This window comes from Mytilus californianus, unplaced genomic scaffold (assembly GCF_021869535.1).
Source record: "Mytilus californianus isolate M0D057914Y unplaced genomic scaffold, xbMytCali1.0.p SCAF_9, whole genome shotgun sequence".
Classification (NCBI taxonomy): domain Eukaryota; kingdom Metazoa; phylum Mollusca; class Bivalvia; order Mytilida; family Mytilidae; genus Mytilus; species Mytilus californianus.
In genome coordinates, this window is record NW_026262745.1 from 8,965,738 (window position 1) to 8,985,459 (window position 19,722).

A 19,722-nucleotide genomic window follows, 5' to 3' on the forward strand; every position below is an offset into this window, starting at 1 on the left:
AAATGCAAAACAATTAAAACGAGAAAACTAACGGTCTAATTTATGTACAAATTAATGAACGAAAAACAAATATGTAACACAGCAACTAACGAAAACCACTGAATTACAGGCTCCTGACTTGGGACAGGCTCATACAGAATGAGGGGTTAAACATGTTAGCAGGGCTATGGTAGAATATTCCAATATAAGAAAAAACCATAAAAAGCAGTTAAAAAAGGCATCAACTCATCAGATGGAATCAAATAGAAATACATCTAACAAAAACAGACTGTATATTATCCTTTCATTTATTTAATAAACAGGACAGATCCACCCTTTGACCACAACCTGTTATATATTAATTCCAGGCGAGGATCCAGTCATTTTGAAAGGGGATTCCGACTCCAGGAACACTCCCTGGATCTGCCGATGATTTCACGGGTTTCATTGTGTTTAGGTGTTTTTTTTTCAATTTGAGGAAATAAGCAGTAGAATTATTTGTAGGTTTTCTAAGCGTGGATTTCAAATGTGTAATCTCAGCAGGCAGATGCATGTCATGCCCCAGTCACACTAGACCACGATCGCATCACGCTCACCGCGATCTAAAATAAATTCAGATCGTGGTGAGGTCGCGATAAGAGCGGCATGAAATGTAGATTTTCGTTGTTTTCGCGATGCTACTACGTCCTCGTTACGCTTCTACAACGATCTTGCTACGATTATACCACGTTCTCACCACGCAGCAGTCGCTTATTCTGCGACCTTACTACGATTATTTCGATCTTACTACGCTTATCACGTTCTCATTACGACCATACCACGATTTATCCGATCTCACCACGCTTCTTCTGCGATTATAGCACGCTCTTACCACGATCATTCTACGATATTACCACGTTTATATCGCGATCTAACTACGCCCTCAGCAGTAACGTCAACATCACGATCCATATCTACCAGAACTCGTGGGCGTGGTGGTGGCGGAAAATGTAGTCAGAGGGGCCTCTGGTACGAATCCTGATCCAGTAGAGATGTCGGATCAACCAATCAAACCTGAATCACAACGTTTTGCTGATCTATCCAGATCAACTGACGATATTTTATTGAACAAAAGTGGGAATGATACCCACGGGGAATGATACAGATGTGTAAAGCATGGTCGAGCTGTTGAATATTAGGGTCATGAGGTCCAAATTACATACAGACAAACAAAACATGGAGAGCTTTTATATATTTTATGTGACGATGACAATGAGCATGGCTATAACTCGAAATGGTCGTAGTATGAACGTAGTCAGGTCGTAAGACGGGCGTGATGAGGACGGCATGAGCAGTGGCGGATCCAGAAATTTTCATAAGGGGGGCCCACTGACTGCCTAAGAGGGGGCCCGCTCCAGTTATGCTTCAGTGATTCCCTATATAATCAACCAAAATTTTTCCCACAAAAGGGGGCCCGGGCCCCCTGGAAAACCCTCTAAATCCGACTCTGATGAGCGTGCTAGAATCGTACTCAGGGGCAGATCCAGCCATTTTAAAAAGGGGGGTTCCAACCATATGTCCCCACTCAAATGAACCCCCTTTCTGGATCCGCCACTGGTACTATGGTTTTGAACAGCGTAGTATAAACGTGGTATAGTCGTAGTAGAAGCGTTGTTTGGTCGCGGGAAGAACATGATGGTCGTAATAACGTCGCTGTGAGATCGTAGCGCAATCTCTCTGACTAGATTCGCGCTTACGCTACGCTCTCGCTACGATGGTACAGCGATCTTAGCACGACCTTACTGCGCTCTCGCTACGCTTCTACTACGACCTGATTTCGGCACGACCGCACCACGATTGTTTTGAACATGTTCAAAGTTGGCCACGCTCATCACGATCATGAAGACCTCACCACAACCTTACTGCGATCTTCACGATCGCACTACGATCGTCAAAATTTGCATTTTTTTCAGAGATCGTAGTGCGATCGTGGCCTTGTGTGACTGCGGCATAAGGAGCACTATTAAAACTTAAACCACTAAGTCGAAAACTCAAATACAAACTGTATGTACATAGTTTGAAAAACTGGATTCCCCATTTACTTTATTTCGTGTCATTCTTTTTTTATGTTTTTGTTCCAAGAACAGAATTCAATCCCTCAAAACAACCAGCTAACTACTTTTTCATGTAGTATGTCTCTGCTTGAACATAACATATTGTGATTAAAAGCACCGAAAACAAATTTTCAAAAGTGTTGGACAGACTGAATATTCCTGGATCATTTGATTCCATTTCATTTGTTCATGAAAACTGGGACCATTTATATTAAACCTAGTTGAAAATAATCCAAGTCAATATCCTATTGAGTTCTCATTCTAATTTTCATTGCCTTTGGTGGCTTTTGAATTCTCTGTTGACCCAAAATAGTACCTATTGTGAATATGACTGTAATTGGCTGTTATATTTAGTTTCAGTGAGTTGGCTGGTTTAAGAGGAGACCAGAGGAAGCCTTGATGGTTGGTTATCTTGTCGGAATTATTTTACACTTTGTAATCTTTGTGTCTTTCATAGATTGCTACACAATGCCATACATACCTGTATTTTCTAACACTTACTTTGGTCTCTGGTGGAAAGTTGTCGCATTGGCGATCATACCACATCTCCCTATTTTATATTGATACAGATCCAAGAAAATAGAAGCTACAAGTATCATTCTATTAAACATACAAAATTTCTGAGAAAGGCAATTCTGTACTTTTGGATATATGTTTTTTTAATTCTAGACAATTTTAGTCAACTTGAACTTTCACATAGACAGTTAATTTATATGTGAGCCTGTCTGTTTTATTTAAATGGTTGACAATATATCATTTATCCATTTCATATCCTTGAGACATTAAAATATTCTGAGCATACATGTAACATGACATGCGAAGAAAGATAGTCACACATACCAAATAGTTCTTATATTTGGGATATTACATGTGACTGTTAATACTAATATATATGTTAGTATTTTCATGATAACAGGTCTAATAACCACTTGACTTGGTTAAAAAAATCTTGGATTCTATGAAAAGGAATGCTTTTCCTTTTAAATGCAGCTTGAAAATGTTGAGTTGATGCCTATTAGCAATTTTAAGATCTGCCATGTCTGCTGTGCAGCTACATCTTGTTTCCTGGTATTTTAGAATTAATTGCATGCAGTCACAAAGGTCCAGACCTGGTATTGTTCTTTTTTTTTTTATATTTTATGATGCTCTTGTTAAAACAGTTTTTAAATTTTCAATATCTTTTCTGGTACATGTAGCTCATTTTTACCTGAAATAGAGAAGAGTCATATGGATATTTTGATAATATAAATAAAGAATAAACAAAATTGGCATGTAATTATATAAAGATCAGTGGCAGATCCATACATTTTCATAAGAGGGACCCAGTCATGTTTCAGTGATTCTCTATATAATCAACCAAATTTTTCCCACCAAATGGTTGGCGGCCCGCTGCCCCCTTTCTAAATCCACCTCTGAAGATAAAATTGTCTTATTGTTACTGCTGATTCATTCAATTGTGTATACAACAGAGGAAAACAGTCCAATAAAATTATATTTTCTAGAAGTATGTTAGATGACTAATGTACTATTGACAAACATTAACAAGTCCATTTGCCTTGCTTATATACTCAAATGACAAAAAATTGTTTTTCTTAACTGAAATATAGAACTCTTATAAATGTTTGTACATTCACTGATAAGCTGATACGTCATTTCTAATAATTATATCATACATGTATATGTACTTACACCTTAAATTCAAACAGTCTCTGTATGTACATGTATCTCTTTCTTTCCATTCCACATACCTCTGCAATCAGATCAGCATCTGCAACAACCAAAATTTAAAGGTGTGAAAACAAAAATTGAAATTTTCAAAGTGCAATTATATCAAAACAGCAAAGATAATGAATATAAGAAATGTGCCATTTTGCACATAAACATGTACCAAGGGGAAACTCCTTTCAAAGCTATACTTTATTTATTGTTTCATTGCATTAAATAGAAAATAGGGATAATGTGGCACAAAAAGCATATAAGATTTTTGAAGAAATTCACAGACTTTATACTGAGATTTTTGTTATAAAATTTATAACATAGATAACTCACTTGTTTGTCCATGATGTGCTAGCGTTTGTTATTTACAAAAAGGCCTAAATAACCTTTACATTCTAAAAAACCTTGTGCTGAGTCACTAAAGTCAAGTGCACCCTAGAAGGTGTACTTGAATTGGTCCATATTTATATTTGTTCTAACCAATATTTTGATTTATAAACTTGTCCTAAGGAAATCATTGCTAGCACTGCATGCAATAATGCTCTATCTATCAAGCATAGAATGGTCAAATATTAGAGTACAAGGGAATGGCTGGATTTTCATTAAAATTTCCATGTTTAGCATTGAAACAACAAAAGGGTACATAATCCTTAAAGAGCTCTAATTAAGAGCTCATGTTCCTTGTTATTAATATTTATATATGCAACCGACTTTAAATAAAGATTACTTTGCTATACTTTACTTAAATGACTATGACATGTATGAGACACACTTTTCATATAATCAGACATATTGTCTCATTGGCACTCATACCACATCTTCTGATATCTATATACAAACTGTATATTATTTCAAACAAAGCTGTCCAGTCTTTTGGGTTTTTTTTATGGTCATGATCATGGATTAAAAAAAAATATGAGTAAATAAACTTAAAAGTTCACAGGCGGATCAAGGGGGGTGGGGGGCTTGGATCAGTCAGTGGGCCCCCTTATAAAAAGTTCTGGATCCGCACTGAAGTTAATCACTTTGGTTGCCTTTATGAAAGGGGCAAAATGCTTACCATGTGCAAAGATTTAATATTGACCTGACAATTAAACAATGACTGAGAGTATACAACAGTACAACATGGTACATTTTTGTAAAAAATATACATGACTATATCAAGCAATGTAAATTATATAATAAAATCTAGGGTGTTATTCACTTACATTCTGCCAACACTTAAAGTAGGAACTATTTCTATGTTTAGTCATGACTGTGAAGTAAACAATTTGTGAGGTGGTGTTTGATTAGCATATCAATAGAACAACAACAATGTCAACATGCAACTGCAAACTCGTTATTTTGTTGATTGATTTTATTTTTGTCATTCAACATCGAGTAGTAGAACTTTATACACAATTTGTAATGGATAATATGTCAAAAAATAGAATAGTTTATCTTTTTATTTCATTTTCTTGAAAAAAGTTGAAATCGCAAGTATCTTGCGATTTCGTTTCAATAATTTTCAATAGCACAACTTTTTGGTCGTCTGGTTACAATAGTTTTTACAGTGCGATTATTATTGTCATATAGATAGATCGCAAGTTCATGTTATGAAATATTATGTGGCAGACTTACGTGTCATTCTGATATATACGATCCGCTAAATCAATCTTTTTGTAAACACAAAACTCGGTCTTCCCCGCATAAACATGGCGGTTGCATTATAGTAAGGAGTTGTTTCCCCTTACTGAAAAATGTCAACTATCTGGAAAACGGATGTCTTGTGAATTGGGTTATCACCGGAGTCAAAGGCGGATAGCTTGAGTTCAATCCGAATTTTATCTTCTTTTATGTTGGTGGTTAATGAATAAAAATGAAATGAATGTGATTTCCTGCATCAAATCTTTTACACGTCAGTTCAGATCACTTCATTTGTGCCGTCTAAATATTCATGAACGCACTTTTATTTGTAAAGTATTTAAGGTAAAAATATAGCATTTACCTTTTAAGTTATCGTGTAGCATATATAATGTTAAAGCATCAAATTATGACATGATTTAACTTATCAGCCTGGAATCCCAAAATCAACGTCAAGTTCTGGCCGCCATTACGTATTGACAACGTCGTCTAGTGAACCGTATCACTAAGCACCGAAATCCTTACTCAGGCGCTTCCGGTTGTCCTACTGCTTTTCAGCCTTGAATACTTTATCCCATAAATCTTGAAGCTCATCCAATATGGCTTTCGGTTATTTTTAAATCGACCATGTGTGGTTTTTCCTGTGGTATCATCGACCATGGGTGGTTCTATTGCTAGTATCATCGACCAAATGTGTGGTTTTACCTGTAGTATCATCGACCAAATGTGTGCTTCTACCAGTAGTATCATCGACCAAACGTGTGGTTTTACCTGAAGTATCATCGACCAAATGTGTGGTTTCCGCTGTTTGCCTGCTTTGTACTTCAGTTGTTCCACTAGCCAATGTAGTCGTGCCTATTGACTGTGACATAAAACCATAGTTCATGCCTTTGTTTTTTTATGAAAATAAATGAAAGTTTTATTACAACTTGCAAACCCTAACCCCCAAAAACGCATTTAATCCCTTAAATTCCTTTCTTAACGGAAGGGGCATTGAGCGTTACCTTTGTCCGTTCTTACGTTTGTACGTCAGTACGTCTGTCCTTCTGTCCTTCCGTCCGTCCGTCCGTTGTGGGGTTCGTATGGCTTTTTCTACGTTGTGTTTTGAATATTAATGTTGATCTTTGGTATTTTTCTTTTTCCTTTTTTTTTTGCCATGGCGTTGTCAGTTTGTTTTCGACTTATGAGTTTGGATATCCCTTTAAATGAGTTACCAAACTTGTTGTGTAAGACAATATGATTTATAAAACAATACTAAAAATGTCTGTTTATTAATCTAAACTTATTTAGGAAATAAGGTACCAATTCTTTCAAGAGACCTTTGATGTTTGTACTTTTTCAATGTTCCATTTGAACACATTGCTCCTAAGTTATTTATACATCACTTGTGTACCCTTACTGCTTACCCTTCCGGAGCACCTGAGATCACCCCCAGTTTTTGGTGGGGTTCGTGTTGCTTAGTCTTTAGTTTTCTATATGTTGTGTCATCTGTACTATTTTTTGTCTGTTTGTCTTTTTATTTTTGGCCATGGCGTTGTCAGTTTGTTTTCGATCTATGAGTTTGACTGTCCCTCTGGTATCTTTCGTCCCTCTCTTGTGTAAAGTTTTGGCTTTACTTGTTTTTGATGCGAGTAGTTACAGACACCGTTTCGGCCGCGTCAAATGCTTAATGAAATTGGTTTAGTTTTGCAACGACTATCTGTGGGGTTTGTATGTGGCTTGTTGCAAGGCAAAATATCTACCTCTATCAAAGATATCCACATTTTCCATTGACAGTCTAATTTCCCGCCCTCCATCCTGGTCGACTTACCAATTGTATTAACTTTTAATTTGATCTTGTCCTGTCTACATTGTATGTACAAAATATTACAAGTTGAATAAATCAAATATTATCAACTGTCAGGATTAGCAAATAAACTAGTCAACAAGAGAAACGATACACGGAAATGCATTTACTATAACTGATGAAGTTGCATACACCATTCTAACCTTTAAAATGCTTTCAAATGGTCTAACATGTAAGTTTTTATTTAAACGAAAGAATCGCGAAATGTTTTCATTCCCAAATTATTCATTTCAAAATTGTTTTTTACTAAATATTTCAATAACCAATATTTGAACTTTAAATTTTGAATTTCTTCTAAAAAGATTTAATCTTATATGTTCTTCTAAAAAGATTTGATCTTATATTTGATGCGTTTCCCTCAGTTTTAGTTTGTTTTTATCTCTATCGATTTATGAGTTTCGAACAGCGGTATACTACTGTTGCTTTTATTAATCCATAATTCTTTTCTTCGAAATTGGGAGTTAATGATTGTCGTCATTTTCAGCAAAAAAAAGTTGACCCTTGTGTTCAATAACATGATATTTTATCACGTAAGATTTTCTTAATACATGTACATGTATATGCATTTCCTTTGTAAAGGAATGCTTTTCATTTGATAGTATAGCAGTTTTCTCTCTTTATTTTATAGAGTATGATAACTTTTGCTGACTAGTATATATAAAATGTTAAACAGTTAATTCAAAGGCGACGAAATTCTAACAATGTCGCATTAATTGATAAGATCTACATTTGGGATTTGCAATTACAGAACACTTTAAAACATGTTTACATATTAGATTTTTAAAAATTATCTTAATCTACAAGCCTGAAAACTTGAAAGTAGTTTCCAACTTTCAATTCTTGAAAACAAAATATTTAATCCTGACATAGGAATTAAAGAATGGATACAAAGATAAGAATACTATGAAAATTTTTAAGTACTTATTAAAAAAAAAGCACTTTAAAGTGGACATTATGTATAAATTGACATTGTCTCGTTGATTTCAGTGAGCGTGTATTTCACTACACAAATTGCATTCAGCTGTTTTACTTCTATAAAGATTTTTGTTTTCAAATGGTTCTTAAGACAAAATCTGAATGTGTTGGCTCAATAATGGTAAAATCTAACAATTCTGCAGTAAGGCGTTATCATTTTGAATTATTTCAAGAACACCAAAAGTAAAGAAAAATCATAATCTTGTAAAGCTTTTACTTTTCTGAGACATAAAATGTACTTATATTTTATTTTTCTAGTTCCTGTCTTTTTTAAAAAAAACTTTCCAGGTGCACTTGTTTGTCTTTACTCAGAAGAAATTGTGTGGTCTTAACACGGTCGTCCTTTTTAATAACTTCCGAATGAATTGGAACATCTGGCCTTGTTTACACCACACAATTATTAATGGACATGATAATCAATAGGAATGTCATACTTACAATTCTGGGAATACGATGTTTGGATTGGTTCCGTTGTATTAGGATTAAATACTGGCACAACTGTAAAACGTACAAAACATTTTTCCTTATTGCAGAAGCTTTTTATTTGCGCCTGTCCCAAGTCAGGAGCCTCTGGCCTTTGTTAGTCTTGTATGTTTTTAATTTTAGTTCATTTTTATGTTTTGGAGTTTAGTGTGACGTCCATTTTCATTGAATTAGTACACATTTTTCTTTAGGGGCTAGCTGAAGCCCGCCTCCGGGTGCGGGATTTTCTCGCTGTGTTGAAGACCCATTGGTGGCTTTGGGCTGTTTTATGCTCTTTGGTCGGGTTGTTGTCTCTTTGACACATTCCCCATTTCCATTCTCAATTTTATTCCAACTAACATTTTGTTAAGTCTATCAATCTTTGTCCGTTAGGCTTATGTTAATTTTACCAAATGTTTCAGGTATATATACTTGGGAGGACTTTAATAAGTATGTGATCAGTGAAACAGATTGATGACTATTTTGATATCATCTACCCACAAAGAACATGATGTGTATACCAAAGAAGCAGTTTGGTTAGCTTCCTTTCTTGATTTACATACATATATTGATAGTGAGGTATGGTTATCTTTGGGTCAAAAGAGAGAATTATTTTTTTGCACTTTTGGGCTTTCAATATTTTTATGCTGTAACATATCAGTAGTCCCTGCATATGGAGTATGATTTTATGTTGTAACATATCAGTAGTCACTGCATATGGAGTATAATTTTATGTTGTAACATATCAGTAGTCCATGCATATGGAGTATAATTTTATGCCAAACAGAAGAAAGAGTAGCGTGGTTTTTGAAATATTGCAACTAATTTTTACAGCGAATTTAGCCGTAATTATTAATTCAAACATTTTTTATGGAAGTCAAATAGTAGTTTTGAAAGATGTGTAGTAGCACTTTCTAGGGCTAATAAAACAATACTTTCTTCTGAGGTGGATTCGTTTTATTTCTTGACAAAATCAGGATAATAACAATAACTAAATAAATACCCTACAAAATAAATACAATAGTAAGATTCTGACCGTTTATCGAATAAATAATCTGGTACATAGGTTTCTATCCATGTAATGTGATAAACAAATGTTTTACTAATAGAAGTAGAAATAAATCTGTTCTGCATGTATTTACAACAATATGCTTATATTGTTAAGCGTATCTGACAAAGTCTAGTCCATATGCACTTAACGACTCATATTATATAAACAAGTCTAATATACGAAAAATGACAAAAGTGGTTAATGCAAACTTTAACATAAGCAAATTAACAAAACTAAAAGCAAAAGCTGCATGCTGTATAAATGCCGTAAGCATAAAATAGCAACAAACAAAAATACGAACATTACAAAAATAACACTTAGCTTACCTCGCATGAGGTGCAAAGGCCTCCTGAATTATCTAATTGGAATTAAATCACATCTTCCCAGGATTACTTAAAAATATACCTGTATAACAAATAAACAAATTGTAATCCATGTTTTACTGTAATAATCCACCTGTTTACGATATGTACTCTTAGTTAAAATAATCGATCAATACCACATAACTTTTATTACGTTTATATCTTTACCTTTAAAAGTATTTAAAGCATTCGTACCGGAACACTCGAATTCTCATACAGTGTGTATTAAATTAATTATTTACCAAATTAGTTAAAAGTACTTTATTTATGAAAATATGAAAATAACGTCTCTTAAATCATTTAATCAAACAAATAATACTTTACTGTACTTTATCTATTTTATATCATTTTAAAGCATTCATCTCGCATTCAACATTTACGCATCGGTCTTTCATTCTAAACATTTATTCTAGGTAAAATAATAAATATCTGGACTATTAACATATAATTAGTAATAGAGAAAGATAACTGACCTGTATATAGAATATAGAACACTAAGAAAGAATGTTACTCAAACTTAGAATTATATCAAACACATATGTCTATGTCCACCATTATATCAAAAGTGATAACCAGTATAAAGAACAAAAGAAATATAGCGCCAAAACATAAGACCAATAGAAATAAAGAAAGTGTGCGGTCCAATGAACCATGAAAAGAAAGCCTTTGAAGTAAAATACAGTGAAACCAAAGTTACCCAAACCAGTAGAAAATGTCGTCTGTCAATAAGTCCAACTGTCAAATAAGCAAATAAAATGAACTACGAAAATAAATATACTAATCAATTAATTACAATCTGTAATTAATATACTCATACCTTTAATTAATCAATATAAGTCATATCCTATACAAAATACAACACTATAAACTAAATATAAAAATATACACAATTACTGTAAAACCTACAGACTACCATATACTCCCCCCAGCTGTTAAATGACGTCTCGTCATTTGTTGGCTGATGGTGACTTCACAATGTCGAGTATGGTCTTCGCTGCTTCTGACTGTAAATCCCGGAATAGATGTGTTCCAGCTAACGATGTTATAAACTGGACCTTCTTGTACCACTCACTGTCACTAACTGGTGTACCAACTGACTTGGATAAGTCGAATGTTCCAGATCTCATCCAGGCTGGTTGTTGTCTATCTCTAGTAGACCGCCTAACTGGTGCAGGTGAAGATGCTGTAGAAGCTTCATCAGGACTATCCTCCTGCTGACTATCCTCACTACTGACTGTCGAAGCGCTTCTAATAACCGACTCCGATTCTGTCCCTTCTGCTTCGCTGTCTGTCGCTTCCCGGGAATGGGCGTCCCCTACAGAATCAGAATCCTCAGGTGTATCGGTCAGAGTAGAGTTGTCGTGCTGTTCCTCAGTGATGGTAATGTCACTGCTAGCATCAGGCTCCACTATCACAAGCTCAAATGGTTCCTCATCAGACGATTCATCCGAACTTTCCACTTGGCTCTCCGGTCTAATAGGTGTGACAGGTGTGGGTTGTTTCTTCCTCAATCTTGGTTTTGGTACGGGTCTTTCTCTCTGTACTGGTGGCTCAGTGTCTGTCAGATATCCGATGGGTAGTAAGAGATTCCTATGTAGGTTTCTTTTCCTCCCCTCGCCATTTTCCTTCTGTACAGTAAACACTGGTATATCCGCATTAGGCTGAGCAAGTACGGTGTAAGGGTCATGCTCCCACTTGTCTGCTAGCTTGTGTTTTCCTTCTCCAAATGCCACTATCCTGACCAGAACACGGTCGCCTTTCTGTATTGTAGCTCCACGGACTCTGGTGTCATAACCTTCTTTCTGTCTAAGTTGAGACTTCTTGGAGGCTTCTGAAGCAACTGTGTAGGCGTGGTCTAGTCTCTGTTTCAGGTCCTTGATGTAGTTGGATCCTGTGGCATCTTTTCTCAAGCCAAATGCAATGTCCACTGGAAGTCTTGGGTTGCGGCCGAACATCAAATAGAATGGTGAGTAGCCGGTGGAATCATGTCTGATGCAGTTGTATGCATGAACGAGTGGTCCAACGTAGGCTTTCCAGTTCCTCTTTTGCTGTGGCTCTAGTGTTCCTAGCATTCCAAGTAGTGTGCGGTTAAACCTCTCGCACATACCATTACCCTGCGGATGGTAGCTAGTAGTGCGAGTCTTCTTCATTCCTGTCAGGTTACAGAGTTCCTTGATGACTTTGGACTCGAAATTCGCTCCCTGGTCTGAGTGTATCCTTTCAGGTATCCCGTAATGAACAATGTAGTGGTTCAGGAATGCCTCGGCTGTTGTTCTTGCCGTCTGGTTTCTGGTAGGAATAGCTTGAGCGAATCTGGTGAAGTGGTCAGTGATCACAAGGATGTGTTGCAGTCCTCCTTTAGATGGTTCCAGTGTCAGGTAATCCATACATACCAGTTGCAGAGGTGAAGTAGTCTCGATACTAACTAGTGGTGCTCTATGGTTGGGTAATACCTTCCTCCTGGTGCATCGGCCACAGTGCGCAATGTACTCTTCAACATCATTGGCCATACCAGGCCAGTAAAACCGGTCTCTCAGTAGTGACAAAGTCCTGTCCTTTCCTGGGTGACCCATGTCTGTGTGTAAAGCCTGTAGTACGGTGCTGACGTGTTGTGCAGGCAAAACCAGTTGTTGTTTCATACCATCATCGGCCTTTACTTCACGATACAGTATTCCCTCGATGATCTTGAGGTGGTGGTACTGTCGTTTCAGTATGCTATTCCCTTTTTCTGGTTTCTGTTCTTTCTTCACCATATCTATCCAGTTTTTCACCATAACATCTTGAGTCTGTACTTGCTTCCAATCAATGATATCCGATGTTGATGTTCCAGTTGATATGTCCTCTCCTGCAATGACATCGGATGTCATTGGTAGACATTCAGCATAAGGTGATGAGCTGACGGACTGGCATATAGTTTTCACAGACTCCATGGTGATGGGTAGTCGACTCAACGCATCAGCGTCCCCGTTGTTCTTCCCTGGACGATACTGTATGGTGAAATCAAATGCTGCTAAACCAGCTAACCATCGATGTCCCGTGGCATCTAACTTGGCTGTAGTTAGTACATACGTCATCGGGTTGTTATCAGTAAGGACGGAAAATCTGGTTCCATACAAGTAGTCCCTGAACTTGTCCACTACGGCCCACTTCAAGGCAAGAAACTCTAGCTTGTGTGGCGGGTAGCTCTTCTCTGACTTGGTGAGTCCCCTGCTGGCATAGCTGATAACTCTTTTCTGTCCATGTTGTTCCTGGTAAAGGACAGCTCCTAAACCGGTTCCGGAAGCATCAGTATGTAGCTCATACGGAAGGGTGCTGTCTGCATATCCAAGAATAGGAGCTGAAGTAAGGTGTTGTTTCAAGATGGTAAATGCTCTATCTTGATCATCTCCCCAATGCCAATCTTTCTGTGGTTTCGGTTTTCCTTTGCCTTTCTTCTTCCCAGTAGGTGTGGGCATGAGATCTGTCAGTGGTCTGCTGATCTGGCTGAAGTTCCGTATAAAACGGCGATAATACCCAACGAATCCCAGAAATCGTCGTACATCCTCTGGTGATGTAGGAGTTGGCCATGTGGTGACTTTATCGGTCTTTGCAGGATCGATCTCTACTCCAGATTCAGAAACAATGTGGCCGACAAACTTTACCTTCCTCTTGAAGAATGAACACTTCTTCGGTGCTAACTTCAGATGTGCTTGTCGTATCCGCTCTAAAACTAGTTCCAGGTTGTGTAGATGTTCCTCATATGTCTTGCCAAATACAATGATGTCATCTATGAATACGCAGCAGATCCTAAGGTGATACTCTGCTAAGCAGTTCTCCATCAATCGTTGATAGGTGGCTGGACTGTTGGTAAGTCCGAAAGGCATTCTGTTATACTCGTAGAAGCCTAATGGTCCAACGGTGAATGCTGTGCGTTCCTTGTGTGGCTCATATATACCTACCTGATAATAACCAGACTTCATGTCCATGGTACTAAAGAACGTACTCCCTCCAAGACAATCTAGAAGCTCCTCGATTCTCGGCAAGCTGTAACTATCCTTTTTGCTGATGTTATTAAGCTGACGGTAATCAACACATAGTCTCAGGCTGTTGTCTTTCTTCCTCACCAATACCACATTGGATGCAAATGGACTGTGTGATGGCCTGATAATCCCAGCATCAAGTAACTGTCGAAGGTGAGCTCTAACTTCGTCGTAGGCTGAAGGTGGTATACTCCTATATCTCTGTTTAAAGGGTTTGTCATCTATCAGATCTATGCGGTGCTGCACAATATCTGTATGGCCAACATCATCGTCTTTCTTCGAAAATAGGTCCAAATATGAAGTAACAAGTTGAAATCCTTGGTCATACTGATCATCTGTTAAGTTGCTCTTGGTAAACTCTATCTGATCCATGATGTTAACTATATCTTTCTCTGATGGCTCATCATGTTGGTATTCAAGTGATACGGGTTGAAGTTCACAGATGATAGCTTTTGGTGGAATGTTGATGGTTCTTGTGGTTACATTGGATATCTTGATGGTTATTGGTCCGTTCTGTTTATGTTGGTAGTTGACAAGTCCTGGCTCAATATCAAAATCCTTAAAGTCCTTTGCCAATACAGAAGAATGTGTCATAGCTGTTGTACGATAGTATGGTATCTCCTTATCCAAATATCCAGTCAATGAGATGTAAGAGTTAGGTGGTACAGTGATACTCTTGACTTCTGCGCTCTTGATGATTCCTAATCTGTTGTTGTTCTTCAGAAGTTCTCGCTCACGTAGTAGAATACAGCGGAATGTAAGGTACCATGGTGTAGTAAGGCAACTGTTCTGCAAAAATCTTTGCCCAAGTTCTTTTTCAAATGTGTCCATGATTGCTGTAAGTGTGTTGGTCCCAAGCAAGAGTGGTACTTCATGGTTGTATCTGCTGTCTGGTACTACCAATAGTATGCAAGAGTGTATCTGCTTGTGTCCAGGTATTTCCAATTCAACCTCTGTATATCCAAGATATGGTAACTGCTGACCATCAGCGCATTCAATGTCCAGTAATGTATCCAAGTTCTTCAAAGGTGTTGATATATGTTCCCGAAAGAAGCTGTCGCTAATGGTGGAAACGGTTGAGCCAGTGTCTAAAAGTGTTGATGTTTCCTTTCCGTTGATAAAAATCTGTGTTTCAGTTGGTGTTCCAAAAAGTCCTGCTGGCATCTTAACTCTGTTGCTTCTGGGAACTTGTTGTCTTGCAATACCTATGGATGTTCCCCCTTCATAGGTTGCTGCCAGTTTAAATTCTTCCTACTGTGGTCTAACCTCACATTGCAGTCTGCCTTCCTGTGTCCAAATTGTCCACATCTCCAACACGCAAACTGATCTCTGTTGTTCCTTTGTGGTTGTTGTCTTGTGTTGTTGTACTGATTTCTGTTCTGTCCTTGTCCATAGTTCTTTCCTCTACCTCTCTGTTGTTGTGGTTGACCATTCCATGGTTGTCGTTGTTGCCAAGGTGGTATCTGTTGTTGCCATTGTTGTTGCTGATGTTCTTGTTGTTGTTGCCATGGAGGTGTCTGTTGTTTGTTTGCCTCATAAGTGTCCATCCTGTTAACCAGTTGATGTATCATTCCTTTGAGTTCCTCAAATTCTGATGGTGTTTCCTTAACTTCAGTTGCTGCCTTGCTGGTGTGTGGCTTAGATGAAGTTGATGACTCCCTCAGTAAATGATCACCCTCTATCTGGCGTATGGCTACTCTAAGTGCATCAAAGGTCTTGATGGTATCATACTTGTGGCCGGATATGTCTTTTAAAGATGTCCTTAGTCCAGTCCAAAGCATAGATCGTAGCATCTCATCAATGTCCTTGGGTTGTACTAATCCTCTTTCTTTGGCTTTCCCAAGTATGCTCTCTAGTCTACAACTCCAGGTAGTAACGCTCTCATCTGTTCCTTGACGTGCGCTGTAAAATTCTGCCAATAATTCCTCCTTCTTCTCCACACTACCATAAACACTGTCTAGCTTCTGTAGTATCTCTTGAACTGAAGCATCTAAATCCAATCTCATGGCAACCATTCCAGCTTCTCCACGTAAAGATCTTCTTACGGTGTTGAGTATGGCATCTTTGTCATAGTTCTGCTTCATAAGGACTCTCACCTCATGCCTCCATACCTCAAATGTAACATCTCCAGCTTTGATTTCAGTTCCCGAAAACCATGCTATCTTCGGTGGATGGTTAATAACTGTCTTGGTAACTTTTTCTTCTGGTTTTGATGGTATAGGTGGTGGTTGTAAATCAATTTTGGCCTCTGGTTCCTCCTTTATCTTTCCTTTCATCTTCAAAAATCCCATCATCCAATCAGTAAGTTCCTCTGGTGTATCTGCCTTGGGTTTAACTCCCATCTTTGCAAATGCATCCATCATCTTCTTAATGTCAGGATCTATCTCCAATGATGGACTCTTCGGTTGATGAGTGATGACCTCATCTCCTCCTGTAGCCATGTTGTAAGTATGTGTGTATATGACTTACCTGATTACAGTAATAAGTGTAAGTACTGATAAATGTAAAGTCAAAATAGGCAGTACCCCAACAAAATAAACAAAGTACAAAACAAATGCAAAGTATGCAATTCAATGTATACTCACCAAATAACAATGTAAATACTCAGCAATGTATACTTCCTGTAAAAGGGTTGGCCAGAAATGTGAAACTTTTATGCTCACACCTCTAAATCAAGGACACAATGATATCTCAACTCAGTGTCAAAGCTAGATAATCTGTAAAGTCACTAAGTCAATGTCTACTAGTGTCAACTCAAGTACCGAACTACCAAACTATCAAAGAACTAACTCAAAGTATAGCTACACTGAAAGATCAAAGTAAGTATATCACAGGAGGTAGGTTTACATGCAATAAGGAAAGGATGTAATGTGTGTATTGGCAGGTAATTGTTAGATATAGGATTGCATGCACATGCACCTTACATACGGTAAAACACTACCCGGTACTACTATTCTGTAAATGTTTACCTAAATTTTATGTTCCTAATTAAATAAGTTTAAATTTTTTTTTAAGAGTACAAATCACATATAACACCAATAAACACAATATGCTGTACACAAAAATCAAAACACAATGACACTACATGTACATAAACATAAAGTAATACAAGTCACATAACATTTCACACATGTATGCAATAACTCATAAAGTAAACATATGTACCTATCATCAGTGTGTGAATATGAAAAAAAATAAAATAAATTTGAAAAAAAAAATTCACAAAGTCCTATGTGTATGTACCTAAGAAAGAGGGAAAAAAAAAATTCAGGATCAATTATCCAAAATCAAAGTGTATGTGTGTATGTGTCAATTAACAAAGTCCAGTTTCAAGTGACAATGTTTCACAAAACAATAAATGTGTCAAAATATTTTCAATCAATGTTAAACAATCAATATCAAATGTCTCTGTGTTACTAAGATTTGTTTACAAGTGTTGTGTATGTATAATCTATTTCAATACATGTACTTCCGGTTGACCTTGACCTTGTTTACTTTTTTTAGGGGGGGGGGGGGGGTAAGTAGGTCAAGTATCAAAGAGAAAAAAAAAAATTTATCTAAGTCTCTGAAAAAAAAATACCTATATTCAATCAACCTAAGTTCACAAAGTATGTCTCACTGTAAGCAACAACCACTATACATCCAATACATAAGTTTTCAGTCTATGTACTATACAACTTTCAATGCATAAATATGTACCACAATAAATTTTTTTTAACAACACAAATCTGCTCTCAAATTCTAGTTTCAGTATAAAATTATCGCAAATTACTCTTGCGGTTATATAATTTAATGTAATATACACAAATTCAATTCATATAAACATATTAATTCAACTTACAATATCAGTATAAATCAAGAAAAGTTGTTTCAAGATTCCAATCACATGTCGATTTCTGTTTACCTTTTCTTCGTTCATATGAACCGGACGTTGGCCAATAACTAGGTCGGGTGCGTTCGAACAACTTTCACCGTACGGTTTCTTCAATCCAAGAATTCCAATCGTAGATATATCAACGTTGTCACAGAAATAACTCTTTGTGGGCGCCAAATTATGTAGTAGCACTTTCTAGGGCTAATAAAACAATACTTTCTTCTGAGGTGGATTCGTTTTATTTCTTGACAAAATCAGGATAATAACAATAACTAAATAAATACCCTACAAAATAAATACAATAGTAAGATTCTGACCGTTTATCGAATAAATAATCTGGTACATAGGTTTCTATCCATGTAATGTGATAAACAAATGTTTTACTAATAGAAGTAGAAATAAATCTGTTCTGCATGTATTTACAACAATATGCTTATATTGTTAAGCGTATCTGACAAAGTCTAGTCCATATGCACTTAACGACTCATATTATATAAACAAGTCTAATATACGAAAAATGACAAAAGTGGTTAATGCAAACTTTAACATAAGCAAATTAACAAAACTAAAAGCAAAAGCTGCATGCTGTATAAATGCCGTAAGCATAAAATAGCAACAAACAAAAATACGAACATTACAAAAATAACACTTAGCTTACCTCGCATGAGGTGCAAAGGCCTCCTGAATTATCTAATTGGAATTAAATCACATCTTCCCAGGATTACTTAAAAATATACCTGTATAACAAATAAACAAATTGTAATCCATGTTTTACTGTAATAATCCACCTGTTTACGATATGTACTCTTAGTTAAAATAATCGATCAATACCACATAACTTTTATTACGTTTATATCTTTACCTTTAAAAGTATTTAAAGCATTCGTACCGGAACACTCGAATTCTCATACAGTGTGTATTAAATTAATTATTTACCAAATTAGTTAAAAGTACTTTATTTATGAAAATATGAAAATAACGTCTCTTAAATCATTTAATCAAACAAATAATACTTTACTGTACTTTATCTATTTTATATCATTTTAAAGCATTCATCTCGCATTCAACATTTACGCATCGGTCTTTCATTCTAAACATTTATTCTAGGTAAAATAATAAATATCTGGACTATTAACATATAATTAGTAATAGAGAAAGATAACTGACCTGTATATAGAATATAGAACACTAAGAAAGAATGTTACTCAAACTTAGAATTATATCAAACACATATGTCTATGTCCACCATTATATCAAAAGTGATAACCAGTATAAAGAACAAAAGAAATATAGCGCCAAAACATAAGACCAATAGAAATAAAGAAAGTGTGCGGTCCAATGAACCATGAAAAGAAAGCCTTTGAAGTAAAATACAGTGAAACCAAAGTTACCCAAACCAGTAGAAAATGTCGTCTGTCAATAAGTCCAACTGTCAAATAAGCAAATAAAATGAACTACGAAAATAAATATACTAATCAATTAATTACAATCTGTAATTAATATACTCATACCTTTAATTAATCAATATAAGTCATATCCTATACAAAATACAACACTATAAACTAAATATAAAAATATACACAATTACTGTAAAACCTACAGACTACCACAGATGTAAGCCGTCAGCCGGAAAATTACACATATATAGCAAAAAAGCAACATGTCAGCAACGTAACATTTACTAATTTAGATACATAGAAAAAAAATAAACTTAACGGATAT

The 19,722-nt window shown here is 36.2% G+C and overlaps 1 protein-coding gene and 1 long non-coding RNA gene across 3 annotated transcripts in view; both read right to left on the reverse strand.

The window, feature by feature from the left end:
• Positions 1-19,722, reverse strand: part of LOC127716622 (DNA-directed RNA polymerase subunit beta'-like) — a 226,277-nt gene that overhangs the window by 87,314 nt on the left and 119,241 nt on the right. The window lies entirely within an intron of this gene.
• On the reverse strand, positions 2,653-5,524 carry LOC127716628 (uncharacterized). Of its 2 annotated transcripts, none has more exons than XR_007989047.1 (3): positions 5,409-5,524; positions 3,762-3,840; positions 2,653-3,279 (listed from the first exon to the last, which is right to left on the reverse strand). It is a non-coding gene; the product is annotated as an uncharacterized LOC127716628 (long non-coding RNA). The 2 variants fall into 2 exon arrangements; XR_007989048.1 differs by lacking the exon at positions 5,409-5,524 and adding an exon at positions 4,997-5,050.